The sequence below is a fragment of the Bos mutus genome, chromosome 13, assembly GCF_027580195.1.
Source record: "Bos mutus isolate GX-2022 chromosome 13, NWIPB_WYAK_1.1, whole genome shotgun sequence".
In the NCBI taxonomy this organism is placed as follows: domain Eukaryota; kingdom Metazoa; phylum Chordata; class Mammalia; order Artiodactyla; family Bovidae; genus Bos; species Bos mutus.
Genome location: NC_091629.1, coordinates 62,319,811 through 62,346,603, shown reverse-complemented (window position 1 = coordinate 62,346,603; position 26,793 = coordinate 62,319,811). Strand labels below are relative to the sequence as shown.

General features: G+C 37.4%; 1 protein-coding gene and 1 long non-coding RNA gene across 6 annotated transcripts in view; both read right to left on the bottom strand.

Moving 5' to 3' along the window:
• Nucleotides 1–26,793, bottom strand: part of ZEB1 (zinc finger E-box binding homeobox 1) — a 196,856-nt gene that overhangs the window by 137,607 nt on the left and 32,456 nt on the right. The gene's annotated exons all lie outside the window — the stretch shown is intronic.
• Nucleotides 5,337–21,303, bottom strand: LOC138990470 (uncharacterized). Its single transcript, XR_011466617.1, has 3 exons — nt 15,415–21,303; nt 9,856–10,011; nt 5,337–5,698 (listed from the first exon to the last, which is right to left on the bottom strand). It is a non-coding gene; the product is annotated as an uncharacterized lncRNA (long non-coding RNA).

Below are 26,793 nucleotides of genomic sequence, written 5' to 3'. Positions count from 1 at the left end.
CTGCAATAATATGAAACTATCATATCTGTTATCATTTTCTCTGTAACTTCTGTTTTGGATATTTTCCACAATTTTCAGTGATCCTTTTAATTATAATATTTTGATCTGCCAAACATTTTTAATATTCAAGGGTATACTTTATCTTGGTGAGTTCTACTAATGCTTCATATATGAGATGTAAAAGCATTTCCCATGCTACTTTTTAAAAAAATTCCTCTGGTTGTATAAAGTATGGATGAATGCCTTTTCTTGTCTTATCCCTTTTGCAGTTATACCACTACCTAATACCATTGAATGAATATCCTTTAAGTGGCCTCTCCTATAATGAAAAATAGTTAAGTTGTTGTAAGTAAATGGGACTAAATTTGGATTCCTTATAACACTCCTGTAATCCATGTTTTACAAGACAGAAAAAATACTTTTCAGACTCCCTCTAACAAAGGCAATTGTATTAGTTTAGTAAAGAGTAGAAGCGAGGCAAGGATGTGAATAGCAATGTTTTGCCCAAAGATTAAGATAAAATTTGCTGATTACAGCACCTACTCGAGTCTCTAAACTCACTGAATGCTACATTTTAAAAAAACTAGTAGAAGAGGCTGATTTTCCATCTGTACTGACACTGGCAAAGAAATCACAGTGGCTGCAGAGGCAAGAAAGCTGAGGTCGTGAGGGACAGGGATTTGCTGAGGTCACAGGATGAAGGGCATTTCTCTCAACTCTCACTGACCAAGAAGTCAGGGGCTCAAGGAAAACTTCTGTCCAAATCTGCAAGCGGCAGAGAATTCTCTTCTACTACCTGAGTTACACGTCTGTTCCGGCATCATTACCACTGATGTTTTAAACGTCTTCCAGTATGTAGTAGATTTAGACTTACCCTCATTGTTGAATCACTATCAAATAAAGTAAGTCACTAGAAAATCTGAAAGTTAGAAGTAAACTGAGAAATCTATTAATTGCTTATAGTGAAATAATTTGCCAACAATTCTCAAGATTAAGAAATAGTTTCTCTTCATTTATTTAAATTTTAAGATGCTTTCAAATGTTTTAAGTTTCTTTTGAAAGGTCTAATATCTTTCTTAAATTTATTGGTAAGTATTATGCTTTGTTTGTTACAGTTCTGAGTGGGGTCTTTTCCCAGTGTTTTTTCAGTTGGTATAAAGATACAGTATATCCAGAACTTTATTTTTCCTGTTTATAAAAATGGCTTTAAAGCTGACCGCCATAGGTTTTCTTAATCAGTCATGTCATCTAAAAGTGAAATATTTTTCTTATTTTGTTAACAGTATTAGATGGAGTTACTGGTGGTTGTTAAATAAACTAATAATAAAAATAACAGTTTTGCTCCTGAATTTAAGTTTATAAATCTGGCAATATTAGATCATCCCTTATATGCTACCCACCTATACAGTACTACTCTGCCCTGTGATACTGTTTTGCTTGCTGAGGTTCAACTAATCACTCATGACTCAGCAAAGAGAAACATATTTGACCAAGAAGAACTTGAAAGAAAAGGGTCCCAGTTCCTAAATAATCAATACTGTATATGCTAACTATATAAAGTTGTCCTAATACTGACACTGTTGATAAAAATCAAGTAAGAAGTATCTTTCCTCTATAAAAATCCTGTAATTACATGGTCACTTCAGTACTATGTGATTTTCATACCTAAAGTTACTCTTGGATAGGAAACTAGATATTTAAGAGATGATATTAAGAGCGCTGGGTTTATTTCTTGGATGAACTATTTCAGAGAAATCAAAAGTCACAGTTTACAAGGGAAAATTCTTCTTAGAATAAATGTGGATGGTGTAACAGATTAAAATATTTGTTATCCTGCAAACCCTAATGATAGAACTGATTCAGAAACAATTGGCAATGGATTAAACCACAACAGGAAAGGGGGAAAGGCTCCATGGAGAGACTGGGCTGTTGGCACTGACCAATTCTAACACTGTGAAGAGAGTGACAAGCAGACACACCACATGCTCCGTGATGTGGTTCAGCATAAAGGCACAGCTTCATGTACGAGGTATTCCTGTCCACTCCACCTAAACCCTAAAATCAAAGCTCAACCTGGATCTAACCAGGTCTGTTGAGCTAACTTCTAATTTGCAGGAAATGTAGAGGTCAATGGAATATATTAACTGGGAAGCCACCAGAAATATCCAGAATAGGGGCTATTCTATGGGACAACTTCCCCAGCTCCTTTGAAGAGTCAAGAACAGGAAGGACAGAGAGATGAAGAGAGGAAGGGAAGGGAGGAAGGGAGAGGCAAGGAGGAAGGGAAGCAGGTAGTGAGGAAGAAAAGACTTCAACTATGCAGCCGTCCGAACAACCTAACACAACAAGGATTTTGTGTGGATTCTGAACAAACGGCCCAAATATCATATAACAATTTTGAATCAAAAGCATGGGGGACTGAATAGGGAGATAGTATCAACTGATACACGTAAGTTTTGTTAATTTTATTTGATGTATTAGAGGTATTGTAGTTATATTAAAAAGTCTTTCTTTCCCTACTGTATAGCACAGGAACTATATTCAATATCTGATGGAATATGAAAAAGAATGTGTGTGTATATATATATGTGTGTGTATGTATGTATGTGTGTGTGTGTATTTATATGGGTAACTGAATCACTTTGCTATTTGACAGAAACTACCACAACATTGTAAGTCAACTATACTCCAATAAAATAAACTTTTTAAAAGTCCTTGTTTTTATAAAAGAGTTGACTATTGAAGAAGGTAGAAGTAAAAAAGACTTGAGGTCTGGGATATTCTTCAAAATAGTTGAGCAAACAGGAGGAGGTAGATGAAGCAACCGTGGCAAAAATTTCTAATTGTTAAATCCGGACCACAGACGTAGGGAGTTTATTACACTAGTCTCTTTTCCTTTACATGTTTGAAATTTTTCATAATTATAGAAACCCAGGCCCCTAGAATATCACCTATTAAGCCAAATACAGTCTAAGTAAAAATAGAACTATTATCTACTGCCTTGCCACACATCGAACATGCTCAGCCTGTACAAAGCAAGGGTGCAAAAGACAGCACAGACTGCCCCGTGGTTGGCACGAATGTACCCACATTGTAAAACAGTCATTTAAAAATTAAATTTGACTTGCATATATTGTTACTGTGTATATGTGTATATGCAAGGAAAAACTATAAATTCTAGTCCAATGATACTTTAGGAAACAAAATATCAGAGAAACAGAAAAATCTGTACCCCTAACAATCAAATATAAGATATTATGGTTTGTCGGGTACACTGAACCAATGCAAAGGAAAGTACTTTGATATTATACCTCTTTCATATCTCAATAAACTCATGCTGCCTTCTGATTTTAATGGTACATATTACACTTGGGTTTGCATTTTCAAAACTATTCCCGATTCAAATGACCCCTTCCTTTAACCAACCAATATTCTTTTCTCTGAATGAGGTTGACTGGTCTCAGGTAAGTGACAGGAGGTTGTGTGTTACAGCCTCACTGTGCAAAATATGAAACAGCATATTTTATTCACAGCAGGTACTCAAGTATTCAAGTGAAAGATTTTAACACCCACACAGGTATTTGGATTTATATGTTCCTCAAACATTTAAATGAATCTCTAAGAGTAAAGTATGTGGCAGAGATACCCTGAAAAGTGCCCCTCATACGCTCCACCACATCATCACCACCACGGAACCACAGTCATCATTTATCTGTCCCCACATAAAGTGTCCCTACAGCATAAGAGAGAACTGTCTACTTGTCTTATTTTCACAGCAATTAGAGATGTTATCTTTTTTAAATTCTTGGTTTCGCTTTTTCTGTATTAATGATCGCTTAGTGATGGAGAAGGCAATGGCACCCCACTCCAGTACTCTTGCCTGGAAAATCCCATGGATGGAGGAGCCTGGTGGGCTATAGTCCATAGGGTCGCTGGGAGTCGGACACGACTGAGCGACATCACTTTCACTTTTCACTTTCATGCATTGGAGAAGGAAATGGCAACCCACTCCAGTGTTCTTGCCTGGAGAATCCCAGGGACGGGGGAGCCTGGTGGGCTGCCGTCTATGGGGTTGCACAGACTCAGACACGACTGAGGTGACTTAGCAGCAGCAGCAGTGATGGATAAGACTTTTTCCAACTTGCTAACACAGAAGCAAATCCTCCACAAATTTTGTTAGTTTTATATTCTTATAAACTTAAGACTTCTTTCATAATACTGCATGTTAGTATTTCCTCCAAATAACTTGTAAATTTAAATGCTATGCGTGTCCAAAAAACGTTTGCTTTTAATGCCTTGTTACATTTTAACATTTACAATGCAGCAGGCGTTCTTAATGTGTGTGCAAAATCACTTCAGTCGTGTCTGACTGTGCGATCCTATGGATTGTAGCTGACCAGGCTCCTCTCTCCATGGGATTCTCAAGGCAAGAATATTGGAGTGGGTTTCCATGCCCTCTTCCAAGGGACCTTCCTGACCTAGGGTTGGAACCTGCGTCTCTTTTGTCTCCTGCATTGGTAGGCAGGTTCTTTACCACTGGCGCCACCTGCGAATCCTATTCTTCTAATTATGACTACAATCTCATCTGTAAGTCAATAGACATACAAACCAACTTCCTACATTCACTTGGCTGGGAACACATTGGGGCCCAGATGCCCGCCACACTGAGGCAGAGCTGGGCAGTACAGGGGACCTTTAACTAGCAGCTTCTGGCCACTCTGCTCCCCTTTAGCAGGAGTAGGTGGTATTTACAGGATTCAGTGAGATCATATGGTAAAGTGTATACATATAAGCACAAACCATGCTTGCTCATGTCTTCTCCCTTCAAAGGCTCTACCTGAATCAGTAAATTACTCTAGGAACTCATGATACAATTTACCTAACTAGAAAACCGTATATTGTTGTAAAGGGCAGAGTTGCTATGAACTACTATAATTATTAACACTGGTTTATAAAATGCTAGTTTAAAGGTGTAAAAAAATAACTTGGTACCTGCTAGAAATGTTTACTGGAAAAAAATTTTTAATCATATAGCAAGGAAATCAGTTTGAAATTGGGTAGACTAAAGCAATTTTACATTTCTCTTATGAAGTTATAGAATAGTACATAATTTATATGGGAATATTTGAAAAGCCCTGAAATAGTATATGTAAAAATCAATAATGTATTTTTACTTGATGGTATCATGTAAAATACCATGTAGGACAGAAATCTTTACTCAGCATATAAAATAAAAAGCTTAAATGAATTCTTAGCTTTTCATTTCAATTTAGGGCAATAATATGGAATGGATATATATTGTGTGTATATATGCATACACACATGCATGCATATGCATACACATATATATATATATCACATACACATAAAGTGAGGAGACGAGATCTGAGATAGCCTCAACTAGAGTAGTTCATATATCTGCGATCCCTCCATGTATTAGTAGCAGAGCAGGAACTAGGTCTCAGATCTTCGGCTTGACGTCTAAATGTTCTTTCCATGGTTTTAGTCTTCCTAAGGCCTAAGCACAGGGACAGCGTAGTTTTTCGTGACACTACTATCAGCAAGTGCTAGACAGCCTAGTAAGTGTTCAGTAACTTACCAAGTTGATTAATTCTATCCAACTGATTAGGGTCATGGGAAATGATACTTCCAGTGTTGAAAGAATTCTCTCTTACTGAGATCTTACAACGGAAGAATTCTATATTGTAAGCAAAAATAAGGACACTGGATTATGAAATACCTATCTTAAATTTAATTCAAATATTTCACCTGAAAATCATTAAAGTACTTGCACTTATTGTGAATTAAATTGAATTAATCTACAAATACAAAAACTTTCTTTGTACACAGAGGGGTTTAAGGATGCAAGCTTATAAGTCTCAGTTAATAGTCAAACCCAACTGATCTGATTCTAGAGCCCAACCTCTTAATCACGACAACTCAGAAATGTAAAACCGCTTTGTATAATTTTAATTTTATTAAGTGATCATACAGGATAGGCTTTATGAGATCTGCTGATATTCACATTTCTTGGTACCTTAGAAACTTCAAGTTTCCTTATTTTAAGTAAGCTATACAAAAGCCAAGAATTCATAAGTCCCTACTAATTTCTAAGATCCAGTCTCAAAGACTTTCTGTTCAATTTTTATGTAAAAATGAATAACCTCATTTCATGAGGAAAATAAACTGAATAACGAACACACTATAGATCAATTCTCAAGGTATCCTTAAGAAAGGATGCTTTTTAAAAAAAGCCACAACTTTACTGTAATTACTAGGTTAATGTCTACCCCCCTGACAGACTCTAAACTGAAGGTGACATCAGTCATATTTGTGACTACAGCCCCTATGCCTAGTGTAGTGCCTGACACATACAGCAGACTGTCAGTAAGAATTTACAGAATGAATGACTGGGATATACTCTTTTATCTATTATATTTATTTAGTAAAGATCCCTAGCACATGTGTGCTAAGTCGCTTCAGTTGTGTCCAACTTTAGCCTGCCTAGTTTCTCCTCTGTCCATGGGATTCTCTAGGTAAGAATATTGGAGAGAGTTGCCATGCCCTCCTTCAGGCAACTGCCTGACCCAGGGATCGAACCTGTGTCTCCTCCACTGGCAGGGGGGTTCTTTATCACTAGCACCACCTGGGGAGCCCAAAGATCCCTAGTAGTAGCAACTAAATATTGCTTGTAACATTTATTTTACATAAGACTTAATACATTTTTATCATTATTTAATATATTAATGTTTAAGATGTCACAATTTTTCTTCAAATGATCCTTGTGATTTTTATCAGTAAGAATTCCTTCTTTATAAACTTCTGTCTTAGGTTCTTAAAAGAATGGATCTTGAAAGGTACTCCATTTTATTTTCCACATTTAAAAGCTTCTTTCATCTATGAACTGAAAATGATTTTTCCTTCCCACCATTATAAACAATAATTTTATTAAAATTTACCTTTCTGAAACTTCCAATTCCACACCATTGCTAATCATCATTTATTCTGATAGTGGTAGTCCCCAAACTTCTTTTAGAAAACACTGTATCACAACATACCAAGCAGATACCGATTCACTAAACTGAAAAGTTACAGTTATGTCCATCATATAAATGATGACTGTTAGTAGACTTTTGTTCACTTAGAAACGAGGGTTATTTTTCATTCATTTTAGTAAAAGAAAGGCTATGTATCCCCTTCCATCTGTGATGTTTACATAACTATGTGGTTAAACATTTTTATGTGGCTAAATGCCCAATTCTCCACCTGCCCATGGACCACTCGAAGCTAACTGCATAGAACCTAAAACAGCCATCATAGAAATGTGATGTCGTGAAAATTGCAAGGCTCGATGCCCAGCCAGGATCATTTTCCTCTAGACACTCCTCCTGGGAGGATGGGAATGACATCTTTCTCCTAGCAGTGACAAACAAACTGCCTTATCAGCTGATAAGATCTTCAAATCAGAATACTTGAAAGGGAGGCTGGAGTCCTTCTTCTGAGTGTACCCAGGAAAAAATTATAATAGAAGTCACTGCAGAGACTGAAGTCAATATCACAATCTTGAGGAGGAAATTAACAACAGACTTACCCTGGATTTTTGCCACTTGAAAAATATTTATAGTTATTTAATTTTTAAAATAGCTTATATATTTTAGTAGTAAATTAGGGGAAAGAACATGTCTCATCTAAAAGTAAATCTTTCTGATTTTAGGTTCTTACTGGATTGCATGCTCTGATTCAATGCTTTCATATTATCAGCTGAATAAAGAAAAGTGAGTCTTCAATGAGTTTTTTTTTTTAATGTTGACAGATCCAACTTAGAAACAAACTAACTTTATCATTTTTTAAACATCACTTCCCTTAGAGAAGATTCACTGTGTCCTACAGAAAAAGTGTAAATGTTTAGTCATCCAAATAGTCTATCATATATATTTTCAAAAATCTAATAAATATGCACATTTCAGAATAAGCTATAAAAGAAACAAATTTTAGTTATTTCTTTCAAAAAGGGATAAAAGTTGATTAAGGAAATCATACTATCATTAAAAAATGTCTCTATGTAACAACTCAATGATATAAAGCGAGAGATAAATAAATCCCTGTGCTGGCCTGACACTAGAATGGAATAGTTGCTAAGGAGAGGAGAGTGCTTAGTTCATGGATGACATCTATTTTAATAATCTTAAATTCAGCTGAAGAAATCAGGGCCATCATTCACTGCATTCAATCTTAAAACGTAAGAATTCTCTTCAGAAAACGAAATTCTTATAAGAACATGACTTTAACAAGGCTTTGCTGCAAATTCTTAAGAACATCTAAGAAAACAGAATAGCAGCAGAAAAAAAACTTCCGTGGTTAGAATTCAGTCTTTTTGCGTGTTTCGATTAGAAGATATTCATTTAATAAATGATACATATTTAAAGTTCAGAAGACAAGTCATCAGTTACCTTAGTAAATAAATATGAGATCCCTGTTTCCCTGCTTTCCTCACACACCTGCTTATGCCTTTCTAAAGTATTGGCTCCAGTTGCCATTTTATCTACACTGTAATCACCATCTACACTGCGCGTTTAAGAGCAGTTAGGAAGCACCTCTGGTTTGAATGGCACCATCTTCCTTTGGGCACTCAGCTGTCCGGACGGCATAGAGCAGACTATCCATAGACCGAGTGCAGGGAGGTCAGATGCCGCCATCCAGGGCACTAGGCTCGCTGTCAGCGTGAGAATGTTCATATGGTGACAGACGCTGTGTGAGGCGCTTGTCACACGTGCTAGTCCTGACACGTTTGTTACTAACCTCTAGAAAATACGGTCACATTCAACTAACATCATTTTGACACCTCTAACTGCAAAAGAAAAACTACCCAAACTATGTCAATCTCAAAAATTGTTAAGTCTGACACAGAATCACAATCTATTATTAATATCTGGCCTTCATCACACTGTCCAGTTATCAAAAGCTACTATGTCCACAGAGACACTCAAGTAAGCTCTGATAAACACTGATTTTGGATTTCAACCTTTATAATTTACTAATTCCACTCCTGTCCAAAGTTAATGAATCATGGATCTGACAAGACACAGATATTCAAATAAAAGGGTATACAGGAGCCAAACACAAAGAGGATAAAACTATTAAGTTTCAGGTCACTTGAAGGACATTAAAATGTAGCCAAATTTGAATTACTTTCTCAGTGCAAACATGTGAAAGGCAGAGAGACAGGTCTGATTGTTTCACTACAATTTGATTCTGTGCTATATTATGAACAGCTACTCCATTTTATTTTGGCTACATAAATATCTTAAGAACTTCATATTTTCCACAGAGGTATAGTAATAATGATATGTTTTAAAGGCTTAATGTCAGTCAGTGTATTTGATTATTTGATATTACACTTTCTTTCTTCCTCCCTATCATCTTATAATGTAATTAAAAAGGAAGCAGGAATCAACAGGCTACTTCACTGCAAAATTTATGACATTTACTTTGAATGAGGAGCAGCTATGAAACTAATTCAGTTTGGCAGAAACTTTACTCAAGGAACATTTAAAATATGCTATTTTAAAATGATGATTATCTACAGCAGAACTATAAAAAACTGAATGTGTTAAACTGATTTTCACACTTAATATTATTTTCTTATCAACATTAAGCATTATAAAAATCTCTTATCTACAAAACCATTCCTTACATTTATCTTATTATAGATGTAAATCATAGACATATAAATTCAAAACTTGGCATTAATTTTGTCCTAGATTCTAAAAGCTCTAAAATTTTAATTCAGATACAATGGTATCTGTGTGTGTATGCTTCTCACACACACACAGTAAGTTAAAGGGAAACTCTTACCATGGGTTTTCTTTTGCCAGTCAGTTCTTCCACGGCTCTCCCGGCAGGGCCTCCTCTGTTGAGCAGACAGCAGCCAAATCACAACATGACTTTTGGATGCTCACGTCTTCAGATGGGAGTTTTCGGCCAATTGCCAGTTGAGAATTTAAACTGAAACTAAATTACCCAAACTTTATTAAATTGTTTCCACACCCACTAACTGATAATGAGTAAAGACTCTAAGCTGGAAAATTAAGTGAGTTGAGTTTGATTCACCTCTTTTCAAGCAGTCATTAACATGTTTAAGAAGAAATGCTAGGATAGAAAATATTATCTACAGAGAACAGTTTTAGGTAAACTTCAATTGTTTCCAAAAAAGTTCCCACAATTATTCTGTAACCCAAGTTAACACATGACAAAGATGGTATTTATTCAATGATGTATCTATAAAACATAGAGTCACAAATTTAAATTCTGTCATTGAATCTACCTGAAAACTAATTATAATATGGAGAAACACTCTGACAATATCATCTATATGTATATAAAGTATTTGTTAAGTTATCACCTACTTGCAGTCCACACCATTAAGAAGTTAAAGGTTACATGCCCTGACTGCAAGCATCATCCTCTGTACTGAGAAGAAAAATGTCTGGCTACCACTTCCAATTACACTGCACCAACAACTCTGCCCCCTTTCTGCACCAGCTGAGGCTCCTTTTCTCTCAATCACTACAGTTGGTCTTTGTAGCACCTGTCAATTATATACGGTCTTCAATCATCGGGCTTTCTGATTAAGTTGTACAGTCTCTCTCTGTTCTGATACTTCTCAAGTATTTGGCATATTACATTGTTCCCACCTGTGGTTAAGATAGTCCCTCAGATCCCCAGAAGCATTTCTGCCTGGTCAGAAGTTGGCCCATTCAATAACATTTTTTCCCTGACAATGTAAAGCTTCAGTAAATATACAATAAAGCTAAAATGAAGACAGGAAAGAAAAGGAAAACACTGTCTTACCTTCCCAAGGTATCATATTTACTACTGATTAAAAACAGTTTCTGAATGTCACCTATAACAGGTGCAGACTCAGTGTACATAATTAGACAGTCACGCAGGACTCAGATCAGAATGCTGACCGTGACACACCCCTATCCTCAGATTCCATGCCCGCCCTCCTCTCACACACATGAAGGCAAGTGCACTTGCATCTCTAGCCCACCCACACCCTGAGAGGTTCCTCCCATCAGTAACCTGGTATTATATACAAGGTATCACATACAAGAGAACATAAAGTAAAGGGTCAATTTACAGTTAAACCAGGAGAAACTGACTTCAGAACAAAGCCCAAAGCTTACCAAAACTGCTGTGTCTTAAGAGTTAATCACACTGACCTCAAATAGTTTGATATCCTAGAAAAAGGCTTACTCCATTCTATCCAATAATTTTAATCCCAAATCCTCAGCAGCAATAACACTTAAGAACTATTCAGAGATGAACAGAGTTCTTTCCTGGATAGTAGGAGCTACAACGTTAACCTCCTTTCTCAAGGAGTTTTATAATATAAAACTTTGAACATGGGGGTTGTGGGAGGAGAAGACAGTTCATGATGTATGATTGGTAGATTTCCAAGAGAGAAACAAGCACACAGTGGCAGTTTAAATTGTTTGAATAGATTTGTCACATGTGGGGTGATCTGAGAAGACTTTCTATAAAGATGTATTTTGAAAGCAGAAAATATACAACCATTTTATTATTATTGAGCCTGATGAAGCCCACAGAGCAAAACTTAATTAAATATAGACTATGACTGTGGGAGTATTCATGTCCTTACTCTGGAATAAGATCAAAGATAAATTCCTTAGTCAAATGAAATTGCAGACCATGAGATATTTTAAAAATCAAGCCTTCAGTATAAGAGAAACAATTCTAAACTTGTTCATGTCACTCATCCTAAAGATTCCAATCATCATCGTAGTGATTTAATTTAATTTTTAGTACAAGAGACATAATTCTGAAAAGTTACTACCACAGTAACAAAATCATGAACCAGAAAGCACAGAATGCTTCTTTTGGTGTGAACAACATTATTGATAACGCACCTACATAACAGAGCTAGTTTCATACTCCAGCAATGATGACTTGTCAAGTGTTTGTGTGCCTATATATAATCTTAAATACATTCAACTAGTTCACTTATAACAGTTTTAACATTTAACACCACCCCTCATTTTAATGGAGAAACAGGTCCAGCAGTAATACTACTTGTCCAAAGTTACACAGCTAGATAGCAGCAAAATCAAGACCCCTTAATAACCAATGTTTCTTTTACTATAGTTAAGTAAATAAAGAATTATGCCTAAGAAAGATATAATTTTATTAAAAACATGTAAACCTTTTAACCTCAACATCAAATCTCAAACATACAGATCACTAGCTCCAAAGATGCAAAGACTCAATTCACGAAGTCAGGGGAAGAAGAATGTATGATTAATTTAAACCCCACAGGCATTCAGTCTTATACCCAAATCTTACACACTCAGAACATGAGTTTGAGGAATATATAAAATTTCATCTGAAGTTTCTCTACAGGCCAGTATCATTGATGAACATAGATACAAAAATCCTCAACAAAATTTTAGCAAACAGAATTCAACAGGACATTAAAAAGCTCAGACACCATGATCAACTTGGGTTTATTCCAGGGATGCAAGGATTCTTCAATATACACAAATCAATCAATGTGATACACCATATTAACAAATTGAAAAATAAAAAACAAATGATCTCAATAGATGCAGAAAAGGTCTTTGACAAAATTCAGCACCCATTTATGATTAAGACTATTCAAAAAATGGGCACAGAAGGAACCTACCTCAACACAGTAAAGGCCATGTATGATAAGCCCACAGCAAACATTATTCTCAGTGGTGAAACACTGAAAGCATTCCCCCTAAGATCAGGAACAAGACAAGGGTGTCCACTTTGATCCCTATATTATTCAACATAGTTTTGGAAGTCCTAGCTACAGCAATCAGAGAAGAAAAGAAATAAAAGGAATCCAGATCAGAAAGGAAGTAAAGCTCTCACTGTTTGCAGATGACATGATACTGTACATAGAAAACCCTAAAGATACTATCAAAAAATTACTAGAGCTAATCAGTGAATTCAGCAAAGTCACAGGATACAAAATCAATACACAGAAATAACTTGCATTCCTATATACTAACAATGAAAAATCAGAAAGAGAAACTAAGGAATCAACCCTATTCACCACTGCAGCAAAAAGAATAAAATATCTAGGAATAAACTTACCTAAGGAGACAAAAGAACTGTACACAGAAAATTTTAAGACACTAATGAAAGAAATCAAAGATGACATAAACAGATGGAGAGATATTCCAAATTCCTGGGTAGGAAGAATAAAGGTAGGAATAAATAAAATTGTCACTGTGAAAATGACAATACTATCACATGCAATCTACAGATTCAATGTGATCCCCATCAAATTACCAATGGCATTTTTCACAGAACTAGAACAAAAAATTTCACAATTCATATGGAGACACAAAAGACCCCGAATAGCAAAAGCAGTCTTGAGAAAGAAGAATGGAGGTGGAGGAATCAACCTTCCTGACTTCAGATTATATGACAAAGGTACAGTCATCAAGACAGTATGGTACTGGCACAAAAACAGAAATACAGACCAAATGGAACAAGACAGAAAGCCCAGAAATAAACCCATGCACCTATGGGTATCTTATTTTTGACAAAAGAGACAAGAATATACAATGGGGCAAAGACAGCCTCTTCAATAAATGGTGCTGGGAAAACTGGACAGCTACATGTAAAAGAATAAAATTAGAACACTTCCTAACACCAGACACAAAGATGAATTAAAAATGGATTAAAGACCTAAATGTATGACTGGAAACAATAAAACTCATAGAGGAAAACATAGGCTCGATGACATAAATCAAAGCAAGATCCTCTATGACCCACCTCCTAGAGTAACAGAAATAAAAATAAAAGTAAACAAGTGGGACCTGATTAAACTTGAAAGCTTTTGCACAGCAAAGGAAATGATCAGCAAGGTGATAAGACAACTCTCAGAATGGGAGAAAATAATAGCAAATGAAACAACTGACTAAGGATTAATTTCCAAAATATACAAGGAACTCATACAACTCAATACCAGAAAAACAAACAACCCAATCAAAAAGTGGGAAAAAGACCTAAACAGACATTTCTCCGAAGAAGACATACAAATGGCTAACAAACACATGAAAAGATGCTCAACATAGCTCATTATTAGAGAAATGCAAATAAAAATTGCAGTGAGATATCACCTCACACTGGTCAGAATGGCCATCAGAGTATTACTCAGCCATTAAAAAGAATACATTTGAATCAGTTCTAATGAGGTGGATGGAACTGGAGCCTATTATACAGAGTGAAGTAAGCCAGAAAGAAGAACACCAATACAGTATACTAATGCATATATATGGAATTTAGAAAGATGGTAACAATAACCCTGTATACGAGACAGCAAAAGAGACACAGATGTGTATAGTACAGTCTTTTGGACTCTGTGGGAGAGGGAGAGGGTGGGATGATTTGGGAGAATGGCATTGAAACATGTATAATATCATATATGAAACGAGTCGCCAGTCCAGGTTCGATGCACGATACTGGATGCTTGGGGCTGGTGCACTGGGATGACCCAGAGGGATGGTATGGGGATGGAGGAGGGAGGAGGGTTCAGGATGGGGAACACATGTATACCTGTGGCGAATTTATTTTGATATATGGCAAAACCAATACAATATTGTAAAGTTAAAAAATAAAATTAAATTTAAAAAAAGTCTACAAACAATAAATGCTGGAGAGGGTGTGGAGAAAAGGGAATGCTCTTGTACTGTTGGTGGGAATGTAAATTGATATAGCCACTATGGAAGACAGTATGGAGATTCCTTAAAAAAAAAAAAAAACTAAAAATAAAACTACCAGCAATCCCACTCCTAGGCATATATACTGAGGAAACCAAAACTGAAAAAGACACATGTATCCCATTGTTCATTGCAGTACGATTTACAATAGCTAGAACGTGGAAGCAACCTAGATGTCCATCGACAGACAAATGGATAAAGAAGTTGTGGTACATATACACAATGGAACATTACTCAGCCATAAAAAGGAATGCATTTGAGTCAGTTCTGATGAGGTGGATTAACCTAGAGCCTATTATACAGAGTGAAGTGAGTCAGAAAGAGAAAGATAAATATCGTATACTGATGTATATATACAGAATCCAGAAAAATTGTACTGAAGAATTTATTTGCAGGGCGGCAATGGAGAAACAGACGTCAGAGAATAGATTTATGGACATGGGGAGAGGGGAGGAGAGGGTGAGATGTATGGCAAGATTAACATGGAAACTTACATTACCATGTGTAACACAGATAGTAAATGGGAATTTGCAGTGTGTCTCTAAACCCAAACAGGGGCTCTGTATTAAGCTAAAGGAGTGGGATGGGGAGGGAGATAGGAGGGAGGTTAAAAAGGGAAGGGATATATGTATACCTATGGCTGATTCTCTGTGAACTCCGGGAGTTGGTGTTGGACAGGGAGGCCTGGCGTGCTGCAATTCATGGGGTTGCAAAGAGTCGGACACGACTGAGCGACTGATCTGATTTGATCTGATCTGATGGCTGATTCATGTTGACATTTGACAGAAAACAACAAAATTCTGTAAAGCAATTATCTTTCAATTAGTAAATAAATTTAAAAAAATTACACACACACACAAAGTCTCTAATACAAAAGTCAATTTTGTAGATTTTCCCGTGGCATCACATCTATTTTTATTTTACCTCCTGGCGTTCTTTTTATCTAGTTTTTCTTAGGACTGTCTAGCAATTAAACCATGCTACATGGATGGATAGCATTAGAAATTAAAGTCTTATCTTGATTGCTTGATATAACTCATCTTGACTATATATAAACTGACAGTAAGAAAAGTTCAGAAAATTTGTAAGTGAGAAATATAAAAATAGTCAAAACTGCTTACATTTAGTTATAAGGATAAAAGTTGGCACTAACTCAATTTAGATTTGTCTACTCAGTCATAATTCATAAGATGTTTCCAGTCAAACACAACACATTTTTTTAGTTCAGTTAGTCTCCAAAGTCAGAGCACTCATTAGGTAACACCGAAAATCATTCACTAAAATTCTCAGAACAGGCAACGACACCAACATATTAGCGCCTCCCACCACCACAACCACATGCTTACCCAGACCACAGCCAGAGAGCATGAAATAATCTCACCTAACTTATTATTAATAAATATAATTTATTAAAAATAGAATATTTCTGAATATAAAATCAAGATTTATGCTATTTAAGCAAAAAATATGTGCTTAAGCAGTCTTATATTCCATTTGGTCACAAAGTAACATCTCTATATATTATATGTCTACTGCATATATATATATGTACACACATGTGTATACATACACATGCATGTAGTTATTTATACTAAAGAGCAGTCCTCTTAAAATCATGTGTTTATTAGAATGTGTAATTTTTTAAAATTTTCCTCAATGTACGAAGTTGTGTGTGTGTCTACTTTTTTACCAAGAATTGTAAAATATAGGGTGTCCATATTTAGATCTGCCTGTTGAAGTATTCTACAGAGCTGGTGTATTGATTTGACAACATACATAAGAAGAAATAGTTTCTTTATACCACATGATTCACAGCAACCCTTGAGAAAGTAGGATTTTTAAAATTAGCCAAAGAAATATGCCTCATCCTTTTCATAAATTTACTATATTTACAAGAAAGTTATTCGGGGGCAAGTTATTTACCTCTACGGAGAAGGCAATGGCAACCCACTCCAGTACTCTTGCCTGGAAAATCCCATGGATGGAGGGGCCTGGTAGGCTGCAGTCCATGGGGTTGCTAGGAGTCAGACACGACTGAGCGACTTCACTTTCTCTTTTCACTTTCATGCATTGGAGCAGGAAATGTCAACCCACTCCAGTGTTCTTGCCTGGAGAATCCCAGGGACGGGGAGCCTGGTGGGCTGCCGTCTATGGGGTCACACAGAGTCGGATACGACTGAAGCGACTTAGCAGCAGCAGCAGTTTCTCCAGTGAAAAATGAAGGTAACAACAGCAACTCAGCTCACAGGCTTGCTGTGAACACAAGGTAAGTTAACAGCTGTCCACTGGCTGGAGGAGTGGGCCAGACACACACCAGTTTTCAGAGCGGTCACAGTCATGACCACAACCACCACCACCTTTGAAAGCACCTCAAAGGGGTCTTAGTAAAAACGCAGAGTAAACCCCACTCCCAGAGATTCTATTTCAATATCACACCCGAAGTGTAAAAATAATGTATTAAAGAGAAAGCAAAGAAATATGCAAAACACTGCACCAACACAGCCTTATGCATACAGTACCAAGTAGCAAAACACTTAGAAAAAGCTACACCTTCCAAAGTCCAACAATAGCTTTATTTTCTTCTCTAAAACACACACGAACCATCCCCAAAGCCAAGAGCTATTTTCCAAAGAGCCAACTAACCCTACAGGTAGACAGGAACGCAGAAGCAAGTAAGGGGTCCTGGCTTGAACAACATTTAAAGAAGCTTAAACACACCAGTCCTTCTTGGCTACAGGGTAGCAAGCAATTCTGCAAAAACTCTTGTGAGTAAAGCAATTACCAAACATTTACCCACTCACTCTAAGTGGGATTCTCTGCTAAATGTCGAGGGGGATAGAAGCATGAAGTATGAAACGTTATGGAATCTCATCATGAAAACAGCCTCTCAGCTTCTTCCAAGCATCACAGAAGTCCTGCTCCAGCTCATGAGTAGTATGTGCTAGGAACTCAGACAAAGGATTCAAGTTAGGGTTGATTAGGAAGCCTTCACAGAAGAAAAAGGTCTTTGCTAGACCTTAGAACAAACAAGATTTTTATAGGTAGAGATAAACTGAATTTCAGGCTGAAGAAAACAGCATGAGCAGGAAGCAGAACCTTGGAAAACTCCCTCTCCCAGGAGAGCACATGCACTGCAGAGCACCCACACTGCGTCCAGGAAGGGCAAGCAATCATCTCATGTTCTCTGCTCAGAAACCCAAGCAATCCTTCAGAAAGCCCGATTTGACAAGGGTGTGCCTAACAGGGTGTGTTAGGACAGTCCAACCCTGGCTTTGAAAAGGGACAGAGACAGGAATCCAAAGGATCATTTTAATCCATCATTCAGCGGTGAGGAACAAAACAGGTATCAAAGATGATTCAAGTTTTAGGGCTGGTTTTTTCCAGAAACTCTCTATTCCACCCTGCCAGCTCAGGATGAAGGAGGTGGTAGACAGCCGAAGCTGCTGAAAGGGGACATGGGGTGGTCTTGGCATTAGGCAATGAGGACCACCCCGTGGCACAAAAGGCAGAGGGTAACCCTGGCAAAGACTAGGCAGTGTGAGCCTGTCTACTGGAGCCAAACACTCACAGCTGTTTTTTCTTGATGACACTTCAAAAGGCCTTAAGGGTGTGACTCAGAAAGAAAGAAAGAAAGAACAAAACAGTTTAACACTTGGAAAGCCTAAAAATGACAATGACTGGTCAAAAGATGACGTTCCCTGTATTTAGTAGGATGTACAAATGCATTTTAATATGGTTTATAACGTATTCACAAATTCAACCTGTCCAACAAAAAGAATCAACAATAAAACTTTTATTCAGTACAAATAAAGGTATCAAGTACTTGCAAACAAAAAAAAATAATAAAGCTCATTTATTTCATTGAAAGAACCTTTGCTTTTTTGATTAGTTTCACCTTTAAATATCACATTGTTCTTACGTGTAAGAAGAATTTAAGTCATATTTGCTTCTCATTTAAACCCTGCCTCTACCCACCTGGCACCCTGGCCTTTCTTGGAAAGTTGCTCATAGGCAATGTTCATAGACTTCCCTTATGTCGCGTGCCCCGATCTTAGCCAAGCAGGTCGCATCACTGAGATGGCTCCTCAGAAGCAAAGGCCACACTGTTTTCAGCTTGGCCCACCAAAGCTCAATGACACTAAATGTGTGCTTATGAAATGAATGATATCCCCTAACCCAATGTGCACACGAATTAAATAAAAGCTATGCCAAATTATAGGATTTTGTAACAATAAACACGTGATTTCCTAGGGCACCCATACAGTACCGTTCAGGTTGCTGATGGCCCTGCAACAGCACCGCACTCACAAGCTCATGAACTCTTTGGAGATATTAATAAAACATTTCAACACAATTAGTTTTGCTGGCTGAAAAAAGGTGCTTTTCACATTTCACTAAATATATTTTTCTTGCATCTGAATTTGCATTTTCAGTCTTCAAAAATAGTCCACATTTTGTTCATTTGCTCAAAATTAATTTACAATATCTTGTCATATACCCTTTATTAGAACAGGCTTATGGACTCTGTGGGAGAGGAAGAGGGTGGGAAGATTTGGGAGAATGGCATTGAAACATGTGAAATGTCATGTATGAAACAAGATGCCAGTCCAGGTTCAATGCACGATGCTGGATGCTTGGGGCTGGTGCACTGGGACGACCCAGAGGGATGGTATGGGGAGGGAGGAGGGTTCAGGATGGGGAACACATGAGAAATAAAGGAATAAAAAATTTAAAAATAAATAAATAAATAAATAAAATAAAAAGTTAAAGCAATATTAAAAGCTACCATTTAAAAGCTATCATATTTTAGGGATAGTCACACATGCTGCTGCTGCTAAGTTGCTTCAGTCGTGTCTGACTCTGTGCGACCCCATAGACGGCAGCCCACCAGTCACACATGGTATCATACTAAAATAGGCAAATGTCAGTTCCAAAGCAAACAGGTCACTTATCTTAAAACTTAAGGAAAAACTAGCATCTGTTAACCTCTCTCCTGTACCCGATTTAAGATCCTCACTCAAACCCTGGGAGGCAGATGGGGCACAGCCACTTTATAGCTGTCGGCGTGCTCTAGGCCCCAGAGCTCCTAAATGACCCGTCACAATCCCCATGTCATCTGTCTATGCTCCTCCTTTTTACAGTAACTCTGGAAAACTGTCAGTACCATTTTTTTTTTTTTAAAGGGCAAGGGAATAGGGGGTAGGCAGGACAGGGAGGGGCAGTAGGTGATAAAGGTAAATACTGTGAAGCCCCACCACTCTCCTGGAAGTGCTCTGCAAGAGAACCTGCTTTTCCTCACTTTGTTCATAGGCAGCCTTCCCCGCATGCCAGCAGCCATATGAATTCATATCATGCCTTGAAAAATGGAAACAGCATTTTCAAAAACTCAAGGAAACAGAGTCTACTGAGAACTGTTTTTTGTGAGGACAGATGGCCCTATGATATACACACACCCCAATAACCCCTGAAGATATTAACAATAGTCACCAACGATCCAGAGTTCTTATATATATATGACTTTTAAGAATTTTACTCTAAGAAAGGTCGAGATGAAATGTTCAAGCAACCAAAGAAGGCAAGCGTTTATTATCTGGAAAACTTACTGATTGCATGTCTAATGATTCTAGATTAATAAATTACTAATTTATCTACAAACTTTCAAGAGGTATTTATGCTATCATTTTATACTTTCACAAGAGGATACTGCAGTGTGAAATCAGCCACTATAAATTTAGTGGAAAACACCAATTATTACAATTTCCAAATAGTATAAAGTTTTTAATTTTAAGAAAAAGAAATCCACAGGCCCCTTTTTAACACAAGCTGGCAGTAAACCACACCCCTGTCAAAGTTTACAAAAAAAGTATCTCAGAATAGAATAGCCTACAGTACTTCAAAAGTGAGGGTGAAGCTGCTGTTTCAGTTTACTCCCCTCTTCCCTCCCGCTTCCTGTATCTCTGCATACTGACAGTTAAGATTTCCCATTTACTTGAAGATGCTGCTGTACCATCTAGTACAACACAGTGAAATGGGTTTACATTTCAAGTGTCCATAGGGTCTTAGGAGTTTTGAGGTTCTCAATGCCAAACTGCATGCAGGTTAGATCTTTAAGAAATGCTACAGCTTTGGGGCCACAACACAGTTTGTCTAGCATTTTAAACAGGATTTCACATGATCATTAGCATGGCAGTACACAATTCAACATGTGTGACCCTTTGTACAGCAACAACTTTTAAACACAATGGTCAAGAATAGTCATTTATTTGCTTTGTTACCTTGATTGAGAGGGAAAAATTCACAAGACGACCTATTCTATACAAAGAATTTATATAACACTGAAAAATTAGCAAATGAAGTTTAGTTGAAGGGGAACCAAATAATGAAAAGTCACAGCCCGGTCAAACAGAGAAGCAAGCTGGCAACCAAAAGGCATCAACCATTTTGGCCTAGATTTGCTTGTAATGACTGTGTGACCCAGATACTGAAATATTTGGCTAATACTTAGAAATCTAAAAACTGAAATAAATGAACTATATTTTAGTCAAAACAACAGGTACTTAAGATAGCATTTTCTACACAAAGACTTTTTATAATTTTAAAAATAAGTATTTTTTGCTTTGTAAATAATTTCAATAAATTATAATTCACTTTTCTAATCAGATAATAAGGATGATACTCTTTACTGGAGATTATGGTACAAAAATTCTTTGAAGAGCAGAATGAGAATATACATTTTTAAAAGTAAAGCTTATTTACAGATATGTAACCTAACCTTGCTACATTTATGATCAACATAATAACTTTTTCTACAATGAGATGTCTATTAAGTGACAAGGGAATTTTTGGGAAAAAAAAAAATCTTCCACCAGAAGCTATAAAGATTAATATTCTTTTTTAGAGGCAAAATCAGACTAATTTGAAAACTGGCAGTTAGGAAACTAGTAAGTGCCTGGCTTTATTTAAATACTTTTAGAAAATTACAAAATTAGTTTTACCTATTCCTGGCTTTTAAAGAAAAGTGGTATATACACTTTTTTATATTTTCTTAACTGCTTACAATAACTGTATTATATGTGTTATTGAGAGAAGAGGATTTAAAACATCAGAATGTAAAATGCAAAAACAATTTCTGATCTGATCTCTTCCTGATCATGAATGTAAAAGTCAAATAATGCTTTTAAGACAGTAATGCTTTCAAGGATCCATGACCTACTCCTATGGGTCTTAGAGTCAGAGTTCTCTCTGACACCAGCTGTGTCTTGTTTCTGTCGTCCTTTGCTGGGAACTGGTTAAGAGAGAACCACCAAATGCCCACCTACAGCACCTGGGCTCCCTGCTCCCCGCACACTTTCATCCACTCTTGAGCTCCCAGCCACGCACATACAGACAGCTGAAGTTGCCAGAGGTAAGCTCTGAGGCACAAATTATTCCGGGGACAGTGAATCTCTCTTTAAACTAAAAATAACACCTAGGTAGTTATATATTTCTTATGTAAAAAAAATCCTTCATTTCCTCTCTCCTTTTCTTTTTTCCTTCCTTCTTTTGATTTTTGCTTTACCTATAAATAATTCTGATCTTTTATCTTCATATTGTGTGATATGACGTACTAGTCACCCCTCTCCCACTTAGAGGAGCACAAACTCTCTAGAACTCCAGTCTCCAGGTCGTCTCCCTAAATACTCTCACTCCTCGTGTCAGGGCTCTTACAGGTATCTGGTGACGCGACCCCTGATACAACAGACAGCAGCCCTAAGAACACAGAAGACACTGCTGGCTAAGAAAATACAGCAGTAGATGAGGCATTCAGGGAACTGTGCTTCTAAAACGTCCCCCTCCTGAATCTTCTAATTTAACTAGGAAACTATTTCTAGAACCAGTGAGCCAACTGTAAATTCTTATCATTACAAAGGAAAAGTGTTTCTTAATAATATACTATTGAAACAACATGGTTTAGATCTAAGTTTCCACCAATCAATCTAGAATGTGCTGTGTGCTTGCCAAGTTGCTTTAGTTGTGTCTGACTCTCTGCAACCCCATGGACTGTAGCCTGCCAAGCTCCTCTGTCCATGGGATTTCCCAGACAAGAACAATGGATTGGGTTGCCATTTCTTTCTACAAGGGATCTTCCCAACCCAGGGATTCCACCTGTGTCTCTTATGTCTCCTGCTTTGGCAGGTGGGTTCTTTACCACTAGCGCCACCTGGGAAGCCCCAATCAAGAACACTAAGATCCAGTCTTTTGGACTCTGTGGGAGAGGGCAAGGGTGGGATGATTTGGGAGAATGGCATTGAAACACGTATATTACTATATGTGAAACGAATCGCCAGTCCAGGTTCGATGCATGATACAGGATGCTTGGGGCTGGAGCACTGGGATGACCCAGAGGGATGCTATGGGGAGGGACGTGGGAGGGGGATTCAGGATGGGGAACACGTGTATACCCATGGCGGATTCATGTCGATGTATGGCAAAACCAACACAATATTGTAATCAGCCTCCAATTAAAATAAATAAATTTATATTAAAAAAGAATAGTAAGATCCTAAATACTCAGTCACCTTTCAAATCTGATGTTGATTAATAAACAGTGTGAGCAAAGGAACATGTACCAAATGAGCACACATCATGCATGTACAGACTTGTCTACAAGCTTTACCATATAACTTAAGATGCAAATTCTTTTACAACTAAGTTCTCCCTAGAATTCTTAATGGAATCCAACAAACGATACCATTAGCTCAATATACAAATTATTTTTTAAGGAGCAAGCTTTCTAAGTTATTCTATATAATAGTCATTGCCTAACATTAAGCCCAGGCTACTAAGAGGATTCTGGAGATGCTCTTGTAGTCGAGTTCTACAGATGGAACAACGACAAGACTGGTGTTATATTTCTGTCAAATCCCTTGTTCACCTCCCAAATTTCAAATCTATCCAACTCAGCTGCTGAATCCATCATCTCCAACCTGATCCACAGAAACAGCTTCTGACAACAGGCCTCTACATTCACTGCAGTCAGATTCATGGTTTCCAGATGAAAACAAATCACATTACATCTCCGTTACAACCTTCCCATGACTTCCATATTCTTTAGGATAAAGGTCGAACTCCTGAACAAAATCGGGTAATCTGTTTCCTGAATTCCTCTCCACTGTCACTTCTCTTCCTTCTCAATGCCAGCCACCCTGGAATCCTTTAACATCTTTCTCTTGCTTTTACAGAGACTATTTCTGCTGCCTGCCGTGCTCTTTGACTCATGGATTCCAAACAACCTCAGCCTAAAAATTAACTTCTTTTGTCCTTCCCTGACTTGCCCATTAGTGCTGCCCACCAGTACAGGGCTGGGTTCGGTCTACCCATTGCTGCTGCTGCTTTTAAGTCACTTCAGTCGAATCCGACTCTGTGCGACCCCACAGATGGCAGCCCACCAGGCTCCGCCGTCCCTGGGATTCTCCAGGCAAGAATACTGGAGTGGGTTGGCATTTCCTTCTCCAACACATGAAAGTTAAAAGTGAAAATGAAGTTGCTCAGTCGTGTTTGACTCCTAGCGACTCCATGGACTGCAGCCTACCAGGCTCCTCCGTCCATGGGATTTTCCAGCCAAGAGTACTGGAGTGGGGTGCCATCGCCTTCTCCGAGGTCTACCTGTTACATACTCTCATATCACCTTATGACTTTCTTCTCCCTTAATGTTCATATGAGTTGTAGTTGTTTAGTTTCCAGTGTTTCCCAAAGTTTCTGGTTTTACAAGGATACAGAACTTATTTACTGTTTTACAATATCATTTAACATAATGCCCAGCACACAATAAGAACATTTAGTAAATATTTGTTGAGTAAATGAATCTCAATTAAAGGTGCAAAAGGTAGCACAGTAGACAGTACACACATCTGGACATCCTGAAGACCTGGTTTATAATCCCATAGCAACCACTTACTGTGTGACTTTAAGTCTCAAGATTCTTGACCTTAATAATAACAGTATCTAATACCTGCTATGTCTTCCCTATGTAGTTGGAGGGAGGAAAAAACTATAGTCTGTTTTCTTCTATGATGTATTCGAGAATACATGTACACTGGTGACTTCCCTGCCCTTCCAGTGGTTAAGACTCCATGCTCCCAATGCAGGAGGCATGGGTTCAATCCCTGGTTGGGGAACTAAGACCCCGCATGCTGCAAGGCACAGCCAAAAATACATAAATGTATATTTTTAGTATTTTTCACTTTAACATTTTTCAAATAAAGAGGAGTCTTCCAGTAGAAATCAGAAGAACCTTGCAGTCATTACACACGGCATCACATCTTGTCACTGCCTATCCCTGTGTAAACTTGGACATGATTAAGTGTACCTTTTATCACCCCAATTATCTGCATTGCTAGAGCCATATAGAGGTGAATTTTAACTTAATGTTAAGTCCCTAATTACCTCTTAAAATGTCTTTATAAAGAACTCTATAATGCAGCACTGAAATAAAAAGTTACTACACATGCACAGCTGCCTGTAATATGTGGCTAATTTATGTTTAGTGAAGATTTACTAAGTGATAATTCTGAGCAGGTAACAAATACTTGTCTGTGAAATTCTCCTGGATAACTTTCAAGAGAATTTACTTAACTTTTAGTGATGTGTAATGTAACTAGTTAAAAAAAAAAAAAAGCTACAAGCTTAAACAGGAGATGGAAACCAAGCCAAAGGAACTCCTTGATGTGCCTCAGAATTATAGTGTCAGTGCAAAAAGTGCTCAAGGTCAAGAACAGCATGCCTATGGCTGAAAGAAATTCAGAATAATCCTTCAATGGAACACTCCTCCTGCCTCCAAAATAAGTGCTTGATTTTTCCAAAAGGAGAGAAAAAAAGTATTAAATCTATGAAATTAAAAACAAACAAAAAAATAAAATAAAAAAATGTAAAAAAAAAAAAATCAAAGGATATGTCTTTCAACTGCTATCTCTTAGGATCAAGAAAACATAGTACCATGTACAAACATGCTCTGCAAATTAAGTGCTATGCATACAGGTAATTTTAAAGGCGGGCTTCCCGGGTGGCTCCGTGGTAAAAGAATGTGCCTGCCAATGCAGGAGACAAAGGAACACGAGTTCAACCCCTGGGCTGGGAAGATCCCCGGAGGAGGAAATAGCAACCCACTCCAGTATGTGTACAAAGAGCCCTGCTTTCCATAAAACTTAAAAGCTTCTCTCAAAAAGCACATATAAAGTCCATGTTTAAAAATAAGAAAATGAACAAGATTCCAATGTCACTGACTTTGTTTTAGAGGAAATAAAATGCTCCCCCTAACTTTCAAAAGACAAATGCACTTGACAAAACTAAGTCCCCTTCTTCTGCCCTGTTCTTCACCTTCAGCACTTCCCACATAATCCATCACACCATTATATGTTCAACTCTTTAACATATGCTCCTGGGAAACCTATTCTAACATCTAATCATTATTACTGTCCAAAAGTTCTTTCTTACATCTATCTTCATTTTTCCAATTGTCTATTATATTTAATATAGTATTTTATTTGGTTTTGTCTTTGAAGACATTATTTAAAGGCAAATCAGTATCCTCCGCAATCTGATCTTGAAGAGCAAAGCAGGACATGAACTTTCACTTATTTATGGTGACCAAAACTCTGTAATGACAATATAACAGATTGGTGGCACTGGTGACTCCTAAGACAAGAACAAACAGCAGCTGATTCAAATGGAGTCGAACCTTTGGTTGTTAGTACCATGGCTATTAATCCATGTAAGTATTCTGTATCCACACCCTCCTTATAAATGGCTGCTGGAAAATTACATCTCTCTTCAGACTTCTTCTTCTGATTTTGTTTGGCGATCCCTACAGCAAGGGACTTGTAAATCAGATCATAAACAAATTCTGGAGGGTGACCTGAAAAAGGGACTTTCCTGGGAAAGTCACATAACTTCTCTGCAAAGTGGCAGGCTGGGTGGAACACAGAACTTTGGCAGATGAAAATGGTCAGCTGATTTATTTAGACATTTCTACTGT